The sequence below is a fragment of the Eumetopias jubatus genome, unplaced genomic scaffold, assembly GCF_037043125.1.
Source record: "Eumetopias jubatus isolate StellerSeaLion01/CBP00866 unplaced genomic scaffold, mEumJub1_p1.0 scaffold_11, whole genome shotgun sequence".
NCBI lineage: Eukaryota > Metazoa > Chordata > Mammalia > Carnivora > Otariidae > Eumetopias > Eumetopias jubatus.
Window position 1 is genome coordinate 96439414 of NW_028274817.1, and position 10360 is coordinate 96449773.

General features: G+C 37.5%; 1 non-coding gene across 1 annotated transcript; it reads left to right on the forward strand.

Moving 5' to 3' along the window:
• The first annotated feature begins 3672 nt into the window (after window positions 1-3672).
• Window positions 3673-3776, forward strand: LOC114216896 (U6 spliceosomal RNA). Its single transcript, XR_003610868.1, has one exon. It is a non-coding gene; the product is annotated as a U6 spliceosomal RNA (small nuclear RNA).
• The last annotated feature ends 6584 nt before the right edge of the window (window positions 3777-10360 follow it).

The window sequence follows — 10360 nt, forward strand, 5'->3', positions numbered from 1 at the left end:
AGTAATTACCTTCATTTCTTATATGATTGTTTTGTCCTTCTGTGAAACAAATGTACATGCTTATTATTACAGCACAGGAAACTACAGAAAATAAGGCAAGTAACGTGGCTAACAATTTCCATTATATTTTGATATTCATTTCTCCATCACGGAGATATTTTTGTTGAGTTTGCCATAAAATGTATTTAATGTAAGATTAAAATGGTTATTGATTTTGTAAATAAATGTGTTAACAATTCAATAGTTTTAAATTATTTATCACATTTAGTCAAGTATTCTGTTTTTAAAAAATTCCTGGTTCTACCATATTGATTAAAATTCAATCATTGTCCTCAGAAAATTCACCCAAGTAACTTCCACCCTTGGCCAACATAGCTCCTGCTACTTGATCTTTGAGCACTATGGTTCAGACATTAGATTGAATAGTAATTACGCAGGGACACTATCTGGATGGGAGACATGCCGCTGTTTTCAATATAATGACTGCTGGCACATCCAAATGATGATTACCATTATTGTATTATGACTGTGTGTGTGTGTGTGTGTGTGTGTGTGTGTGTGTGTGTGTATCATTGTGCAATTCTCTAAAACCTGTTTGATTAAATATTTTGTATATATGTTAAAGAGTATGAATATAGGACAGAAGTGATAAGCTTGTGATTCTAGTCAGTCAGGACTGCTCATGTATCTCTCACTTTATCTGTATCATCCTCTCACCTTTTTGCAAGCTACTGCTTGCCCTGAACTACTGGGGAAATTTCATTGACTTCTCTCCTAACCCCTTTTGCTCACTTTACCATTAAAAGAGCACATTACTTCTGTAGGCACATAAAAACATTCAGTGGCCTCCAATTATTCTTATCCCAAATCCTCACCATACCCAGCATGGTCTTGCCTATTTTGCTCCCTTCATCTCTCTCTCTCTCTCTCTCTTTTTTAAGATTTAGTTTATTTATTTGACAGAGAGAGAGCACAAGCACAAGCAGGGGGAGCTGCAGGCAGAGGCAGAGGGAGAGGGAGAAGCAGACTCCCCACTGAGCAGGGAGCCCGACATGGGGCTCGATCTCAGGACCCTGGGATCATGACCTGAGCCAAAGGCAGACGCTTAACCCACTGAGCCACCGAGGCGCCCCGCCCCCTTCATCTCTTGAGAAGTTCTTCCCACTCCCTCTGTCCCATCCATAAAAGTTCTTCCTTACATGGGCCAACCTGGTGTCCACCATGGAAAATTCCCACATGCTGCTCTGATACATTGAAGGTGATTTGTCCCTCTCTATCCAGCTAACTCTTACTCCCCCCTTCAGGTTTGGTGTATTGGTCTCCTCATGGGGAAATCATTAGCATTCAGGGTCCCAGCACCTGCACTCTCCTCGCCTCCTTTACTTATTCATGGTAGCAGTTATTGTAATAATTTTAAAACCAGTTGTGTCATTGGCAGCTTATTGTCAATCCTATTCTATTGATCATAAGCTCAATGAGGACAAAGCCCTCAATTAGTATCTGCTTAATGAATAAAGGAATGAAAATGTAAATATAAACCATAAGAAAAATGTTCTTTTTAAAGACTTTATTTATTTATTTATTTGAGGAAGAGGGTCAGACAGACTCCTTGCTGAGTGTGGAACCCAACCTGGGGCTCATCTCATAACCCTGAGCAGAAATCAAGAGTGAGATCCTTAACTGACTCAGCCACTGAGGCGCCCCAGAAAAATGTTCTTCTTCTTTTTTTAAAGAATCATTTATTTATTTTAGAGAGAGCACATGCACACGTGGCATAGGGGAAGAGGGAAGAGATTGAGAATCTCAAGCAGACTCAGCACTGTGCATGAGCCGGACTCGGGGCTTGATCCCACGACCATGAGACCACAACCTGAGCCGAAACCAAGAGCCCGATGTTTAACCGACTGCACCGCCCAGACACCCAAAAAATGTTCTTTTTAAAGTATGTTTAGATATTGGCCTTGGAGGCAGTATTATTTTCCCCATATCCATGAATGTAGCCACAGCTCGAAAGTTTAAGTGACTTGGAATCTATAGGTCTTAGTGGTTCATGAATATTTTCTCAGTATGGGGGACAATTGACAATGGGAGGTTTTCTAAGAAGACAAGCCTGTGCTAACCATTATATATTGTAAGATAGAAAAAACAACAGAAGTGAGTAGTTACATACCTATTCAAACATAATTGAAGTTAAATAGATACTTATTATGAATACTGATTTCATGAAGTGTCTAACATTTTAAAAGGTGTAGAAAATTTCTCCAATATTAAAAGGATTATTACAGTAGGACTAAGGACTGTTGACTTACAGCTTTGAATTTTTATAAAATACTTATTTTAGAAGCCTGCATTTATTCTTTTAAAGTTGCCACCTATATTTATCATGAACCTGATTTTATCCAACAACCAGATAATACACTGACTTAGCTGTCAACAACTCAATCCACACAGAATGACTACAGACTCTGTCCAAATTGGGAACATGGCAAAAGGCTTATTTCTTAATTGAGAATATGATTTTTCTAATAAAATACTGAGACTCTAACAGATCAGCTTTAAAACATAATCATGATTTCTGTCAATGGTGATTCTACCCCTCTCCCTTAGGGGCTTATATCCAATGTATTTGAGTTCTAGACAAGGGGGATATATGTAGCATGGACGTTTGCTCACATCATTATTACTTGCCTCACCATCTGTCCCCAGATGATAATTACATCTCTATTTTTACTGATGGAGATTCTTAGAATTATTACAACTATAGAGACAGATCCGCATAGGAGTTTCAATGCTTCGGAAGTTAAAATTTGTTTCTCATTTCTTAGTTTCATTTTGACACTGCCATTCCCATATAAAGGCTTCAATTTAAATGGAAATACTTGTGGATATCAACTATATACAGTATTGGCATCTCTGGAGGTAGATTAGTATATACAATGAAAGTGAGAGGGAGGAAGAACATGAGGGAATGGTTGATTTTTTTTTTTTTTTGGTGGAGGTTTTCCTCAATTTCAAAATATTTTTATATGGAGAGGGAGAAGGAAAGTTAGCTCCTAAAAATAGGCTTTTATACAATCAAGTTTTGGAGAATCAGGAAGATAAAAGATCTTAAAGATTTTTCAAGTACAAAATGTATACACCTTTGCTAAGTAGATGTAAACTTTGTGTTATCACAGTACAGTACTTCTCATAAGGCAGCTCTACTTTTCTGATTTATGTGTTAGCTCTTTTTAATAAACATTTGAAAAGTTTTGGGGCTCCATGTGCAGTGATCAAAAATGTGTGAGTCATACAGCTCACAAATAGCAATAAACTTGCACAACCTCTTTGCCTTCAGCAGTTGTCACTTTGTTTAGGCAGCATTTGTGTCAAAGAACGCTCTAGAAACACAGAATATTCGCAAAAGGAAACAATAAAACGATGTACCCTGTGGAGTTTGGTGTATCTGGTGAAAATCTAATTGTATTTTGCTGGTTTCAAAGCTCTAAGTTAGATTTTCAGTGCAGGGATGCACAAAATCTAAGTAAGGGACAGCAAATAAATGCTTACAATTGCTTTTGTTCAAGCACTTAAACTTTTTTTCCTTAAGGTTCTCTAATTATTAAGGTATTTTTAACTTAATAGATATTTCTAAGTTCATCTATCACATAGGAATCAAAGCAAAACAGACCTGCCCTAGATTCGGCAGCACATTTAATAAAATTGGGACGATACAGAGATTACATAGCCCCTGAGCAAGGATGACACAAAAAGTAAAACAGACCTAAACCATAAATGCTGACCAGAATCACAAAAAGATATTCCTAAAATCTGAAAGCAAAACAGAAGGCAGGAACTAAGGAAAGTAGCATAGTTTATCACATAAATAAAAGAATTGATCTATATCAGAGTTTCTCAACTTCTGCAATATTTGGAACGACTCATTTTTTGTTGACAATCTTGTGCATTGTGGGATGCTTAGCAGCATCCTTGGCCTCTAACCACTAGATAACGGTGCCACACATCCTCCCTGAGTTGTGACAACCCCAAATGTCTCCCTTCTTTGCCAAATATCCCCTAGGGGAAGAAGGCAAAATCATTCCTTCTCACTCTTTGAGAATCACTGATCTAGGTAAAAGCTTGTCAATTTGTGCATATGCAGGTGTATTTGGTAGATTTTTTAGAAGGAGGATTGCTGGATCAAAGGGGTGGAGGACATTGCCTGGTGCTTCATAGTGTCACGGAAAGTTGAATGGTCAAACACTGATTTTTTTTGCCAGACTGATAGGTGAGGGAAAAAATGTCTCTGTGTTGATTTGCTTTGTATATTCAAGCTTATTTTGACAGGACAATTTTTACTTATTCTGTTGTCAAGGGGATCACCTTAACAGCATTTGTTACTTCTTTAAAGCCATGCTTTTCAAACTTGGTCATTGTTGAGACAATTTAAGGAAAGGACCAAAGTTATTTTGGTCTCCCTCTGTAGGCTTCGATGATTTTTACTAGACAATTACTTCAGTAGGTTCAAACAAATGTATAAAAAAGCATACCTGTAGCTTACACATCTTCAATGCAGCTATAAAAATGAAGTCATCAGTGTATAAATTACAAAATAACAGGACAATCAAACTGAAATGTTTAAATTAACAATGCTAATTTAATGTGGCCACCGATACACCGTGAACATTTAATCACCACAGACAATATGACTATGCAACTGCTTGTTAAGGAGGATACTTACGTGTTTGCCTTTGCCTTTCCTACGGAGTGCCACGGGATGTGGCAATCCACCCTCCATTGCTAAGCTACTCTATCACCTTAGGTCTCATGAAAAGATCCAGGGAAGCATGCAAACTTCTTTTTTAGTACAAAATTAACATTAATGTATACATCTCCTTTCTTCCCAGAACCCCCTTCCTCCAATTGTAGAAGCATTTCTGGAAGCTTTGTCCCCCAGGCCCAGGGATATGTGACCCCTCCTGGCTGCCTGCTCTTTAGAGGGGAACGCATTCTCACCTGTGCAATTGTATTCTAATCTTTCTCAAGCAATGACAGTATTGGTGGCCAAGAATTTTCCTTTCCTGTCAAATAATCAAAATTATCAATTGTGTTTTTCAATTATGACTGTATTTTGACTATTACTATAATGTATCTACTAACATGGTCATGACTGTCTTTAAAATGGCCTTGGATATTGATGCCTAATTAATAAATGATACCAGAATAATATTTAGGAAGCAGTAATAAAATGCAGCTTCAAGAAAAACGTAAGTTATAAACATCAACACCCCATTTTATCTTTTCTTTGATCATCACACGTTTCTGGTTTTAAGTTTTAGTATCCATTCACATTTGGCTTCTTATTGTGTCAACTTAATGATAATGAAAAATATCGGGAACAACTAGAAGGGGAGGAGATAATATTCTTAAATATGGGCAGTGCCAGTGCCCACATTTATACTCAAATTTTTGTGGATTTAGAGCTTTTTGCTAAGTAGTTGAAAACCAATTTAGCACAGTTTGTGTGCATGAGAATCATAAATTTCTATGAATGTTGTGTGATGGTTTGAAGTATTTTAACAATTCTGTTTTATGCATATATGTACATATTAATTGTCTTCTGTCATTCCTTGTTCAAAATGTATTTGATTCGCTTCACTGGAAGAGACACTTATAAATAACACCAGTAAATGTAAAGGCAATTGTTCAAAATTATGAAAAAATAAGAACAATTACAACAAAACTTTAGCACAGAATATTAAATTCAACTCTTCCTGGATGGCAGGAAGAGGCAGAAAGGGAAATACTATGCATCACATATTTTCATAGTTTGGTAAAGGAAAATGCACATTGCTTCATAACACCATACCCTTTTGAGAAATTCTAGGTAATTTTTCAATTTTAATATTTAGAGGTCCATTGTACTACATAGTAATGGTCAATGACCTAAAATTATGGCTTTTTAAAAAAAGATGGAGAAATATTATTTCCATGGCCTTTGGCCATTTTATATTTATTTAAATAAAAATCAAAGTCCTAATATTACAACTTAACTCAGTGAAGGCATTTTGACTGGGTGCAGAATTCATATAGCATTAATCAGTCTGATAATCATTTTATTTTATTTTTTTAAGATTTTACTTATATATTTGAGAGAGAGAGTGAGAGCACAAGCAGCGACAGCTGCAGGCAGAAGGAGATGCAGGTTCCCCACTGAGCAAGGAGCCTAATGCAGGGCTCGATCCCAGGGACCTGGGATCACCACCAGAGCTGAAGGCAGATGCCCAACGGACTGAGCCACCCAGGCACCCCTCTAATAATCATTTTAGAATAGGAATTAGCAAACTTTTTCTACAAAGAGTTGCATTGAAATATTTTAGACTTCATGGGTCACACGTTCTTTGTCACAACTACTCAACTCTGCTATGGTAGCATGAAAGCAGGTATAAACAATTTAAAAGTGAATGGGCTTACCGTCTTCCAATAAAACTTTATTTACAAAAACAGGTGGTGGCCTGGAATTGACCCATACATATCATGTATCCTGGAGTATATTCTCAAATACTAATTATCTTAATGATCCCTTTAGCTTTTTATCTGCTCAACATGAACACTAGTACATTCCAAACTGAAACACTAACAGAAAAATGCAAAAAGGGAGAGGAATAAACAAACTTGGATATATTTATACAAATGAGCACCACTCTCCAATTCAAAGCAACAACCTAGTGATATGTGGATCAACATGAATGAATCTCAAACATTTCCTGTTGTGTGAGAAAAACAGACACAGAAGAATACATATTGTATGATTCCATTTATGTAAACTGGTAGAACAGGCAATGCTAACCCATAGTAATAGAAAGAGATATAGAGGCTGCCATTGACTGGGAAGGGGTTATGAAGAAACTTATTTCAGTGGATGTAAAATCTACCTCATTAAAAAAACAAAACAAAAAAAACTCCACCTCATTTTTTAAAAGAGTAAAATATTGCTCAAGAAGTCCTTGACTTGCCAAAACCATCCTGATCATAACAGGAATGTCAGTGACATGGGACTGAGGTCAGACCCATAATTTGATTCACTGATATACAGATGGCACTTATTTACATATTTCAGAAGTTAGGTTTCACATTTACTTAGTTTGACTTATTTTGTTTTATGGCACTAGGACAGATATAAGAAAGGGAAGAAAGCTAACATATCTAGAAAATTCATGATGTGCCAAACATTGTGTTACATGTTACTTAATCTCGTAAATCTGTGATACAAACATAAGTAAACTGAGACTTTACAAAATTATGAAACTTGTCCAAGGGCGCGGACAGTACATCACAAAACTATATAATCCTTATCTGTCTAATCTCAAATTCTAGTTCCACCCTTAGTATCACTAGCAGTTTACTCACAGAAGACTCAGAGAAACTAAAGTGATGATCACAAATTGTCATTGTAAAGGGGAGTCCCCTTTAAATGTGGCTTAAAAGATGTGATCAGAGATGTTGGTAAACCTTAAATCCCTGGTGAGGCTGAGCCAGTAGTACTTTAACCACTTTTTTTTTTCCTTTTGAAAGATTTTAGTTTTAAGCCGTCTCTACCCCCAATGTCAGGCTTGAACTCACAACCCTGAGATCAAGAGTTGCATGTTCTAACAACTGAGCCAGCCAGGCACCCCATGAAGCACTTACTTTCAAACAAAACCCAATCTGGTGAGAGTACTTTTGGGTGTAAATTTCCATAGCAGATCAGCAGGGACTGTTCCTAGTGTTTGCATTGGAGCCCAAATTTTTAGCTTCTGATCATGCCCATAGGCTCTGGCATCACAGATTACTGTCCATTTTGGGATCTGTGTCTCAGTAGTATGTGTGTGAAAGACCATAAAGGAATATGAACTTAGTGAAAGAATGTTTTCTCCGAAAAGATGTTGCAGAAAGCCATCAGTTCTATAGCTGGTATCTGTAAAGCATATTCTTCTCCCTTTTCCGTAACCACCACATTTACCATTTGACATCAAAAATGGTTTGCCCATTGTACTATGGGCTATACTCCGCACCCGTCACATACTGAAGCGGTAATAATGGGGTGTCATGCAGTAATATGTCTGTGGACACTAGTAATACAATTTAAAAATTGGAATTCTTTCTCAGGCAATGTCATGAGGCTTTTGCAAGTATTTTCACAGAAAACATGCATTTTCTATGTGAAGAAATGAAAGCTAAATGACTATTTCACAATCAGTCATTTTGAACAAAACTCCCTCATGCATCATGCCTGTTATCCGAATTCTTGGGTTTATCTTCCAAATCTTTTATTTTCTTTATAAAATATTCTCTGCTGGTTAAATTTGCAGGGTTCATTAGATATAAGCTACCATTTCTTAGTAAACAAGTGGAGACCAGATAAGATGCCCCCAAAATGATTACCCCAAAAGGAAAATGTAAACTTTAGTATCAAATGTATTTCTGTAGGGGCACCTGGGTGGTTCAGTTGGTTAAGTATCTGCCTTCGGCTTGGGACATGATTCCAGGGTCCGGGGATCAAGCCCTGCCTCTAGCTCCCTGCTCGGCAAGGAGCCTGCTTCTCCCTCTCCCTCCTGCTCATGCTCTCCCTCTCTCTCAAATAAATACAATCTTAAAACAATGAAATAAAGAGGCGCCTGGGTGGCTCAGTCGTTAAGCGTCTTCCTTCGGCTCGGGTCATGATCCCAGGGTCCTGGAATCGAGCCCCACATCGGGCATCCTGCTCGACAGGAAGCCTGCTTCTCCCTCTCCCACTCCCCCCTGCTTGTGTTCCCTCTCTCACTATGTCTCTCTCTGTCAAATAAATAAAATCTTAAAAAAAAACCCAATGAAATAAAATGTATTTCTGTAATCGAATTTATAACCACCTTCATTTTTAATTTTTTAAAAAGATTTATTGATTTATTTGAGAGAGGGAGAAAGCCCGTGCACCTGCAGAAAGTGGGGGAAGGGCAGAGAGAAAGGGAGAGAAATCCTCCAGTGGACTTCCCCTAAGCGCAATTCCAGGACACTGAGATCTTGACCTGGGCCAAAACCAACAGTCAGCCACCCAACCAACTGATCAACCTAGGTGCCCCTATAACCACCTGCATTTTTTAAAGAAAACACACAATGACTTTGCCAAAACATTAAGGCTTTCACTTTCACTTCGGATATTGTTTCAGCATGCTATAGTTCTCTTTGTTTTCCTAATGAGCATTTTTAAACATCTCTTATTTTATTCAGTGTCTCAAGTCACACTAATGATAGAGTGCCTGATAGAATCTGGAGGTTTCCCATAATGCTGGCCATTACTGAGGTTCAAGTGGAAGGCGTTACTGACATTGAAAGAGGCCCAGTTTCTTTAAGTCATCTATTACTTGGCTTTAGGCTGACACGTCAGAGAAGGTAATATATCAAGCAAAAGTATGCGGCTCAGTTTTGCTAATGCAATTTACGCTCAACTGTGACATGAAATTTAAGATGGAAAATCCTATTAGGTCCTCATTTGCTCCTTAAGCCTGAGCAGCACTGGTGTTATGCTCAAACGTTATGCATTTAATATTCATTAAAATACAGTGCCTGCAAAGTGAAGACCAAAGGAAGTTGGACACAAATGGAAAGAACTCAGTATTGTTTAGGAAAATGTTTCTATTGTTTTTCAGTGGGCATCCCAATACACTTTATTTTTTAACATGTGGAATTTGTCTTCCTCATTAAGATTTAAAGGTTCTATCCTATGAAAACGTTAAGTAGAGATGACTGGGTGACACGTTAATTCCACTTTCTATCTTATTTTCCTGCTCTACCATAACTGTCTTTATTGCACTTGTGATGTGAGATGCTACATGATGACATTTAAGCCTCTTCTTTGCACATGTGCAATATACTGTAAGTACCCTTCACTTGAATACAAATGCTCCCTGTTATTTTATATTTTAAATGCTAACTAGAAGCTTGTATTAATCATTTTTTCTTTACCACATGCTAGAAAAATGCTACGTTTTTATTTGACGAGACCAGATTCTTCCATAATGAGGTTTAATTGTCTACTCAATGAGACTGCTGAACTTTGCTAAGTGGAGAAATGAGAGGTTCATGTCCCTAGGTCATTATAAATACTTCTCCCACTGGTGCTGGACAAGATATGAGAAGTACAAATTTGGAAAGGCAGGACCTAACTTACGGATTTTCCTCATTTTACAACTGCCAGAAGAATGTTTTGGCATGACTTGCCTGTCTGAGCTTTGTGGTGGCTCAGGAAGGTCCCTATACCTACCATAGAAATGAACAGCACAAAAGCACCGTGTATGTATGAATGCATTCTATGAACTTAGGTTAACATTCATGACCATTAAAATGTCTAATTAACCTATTGCAA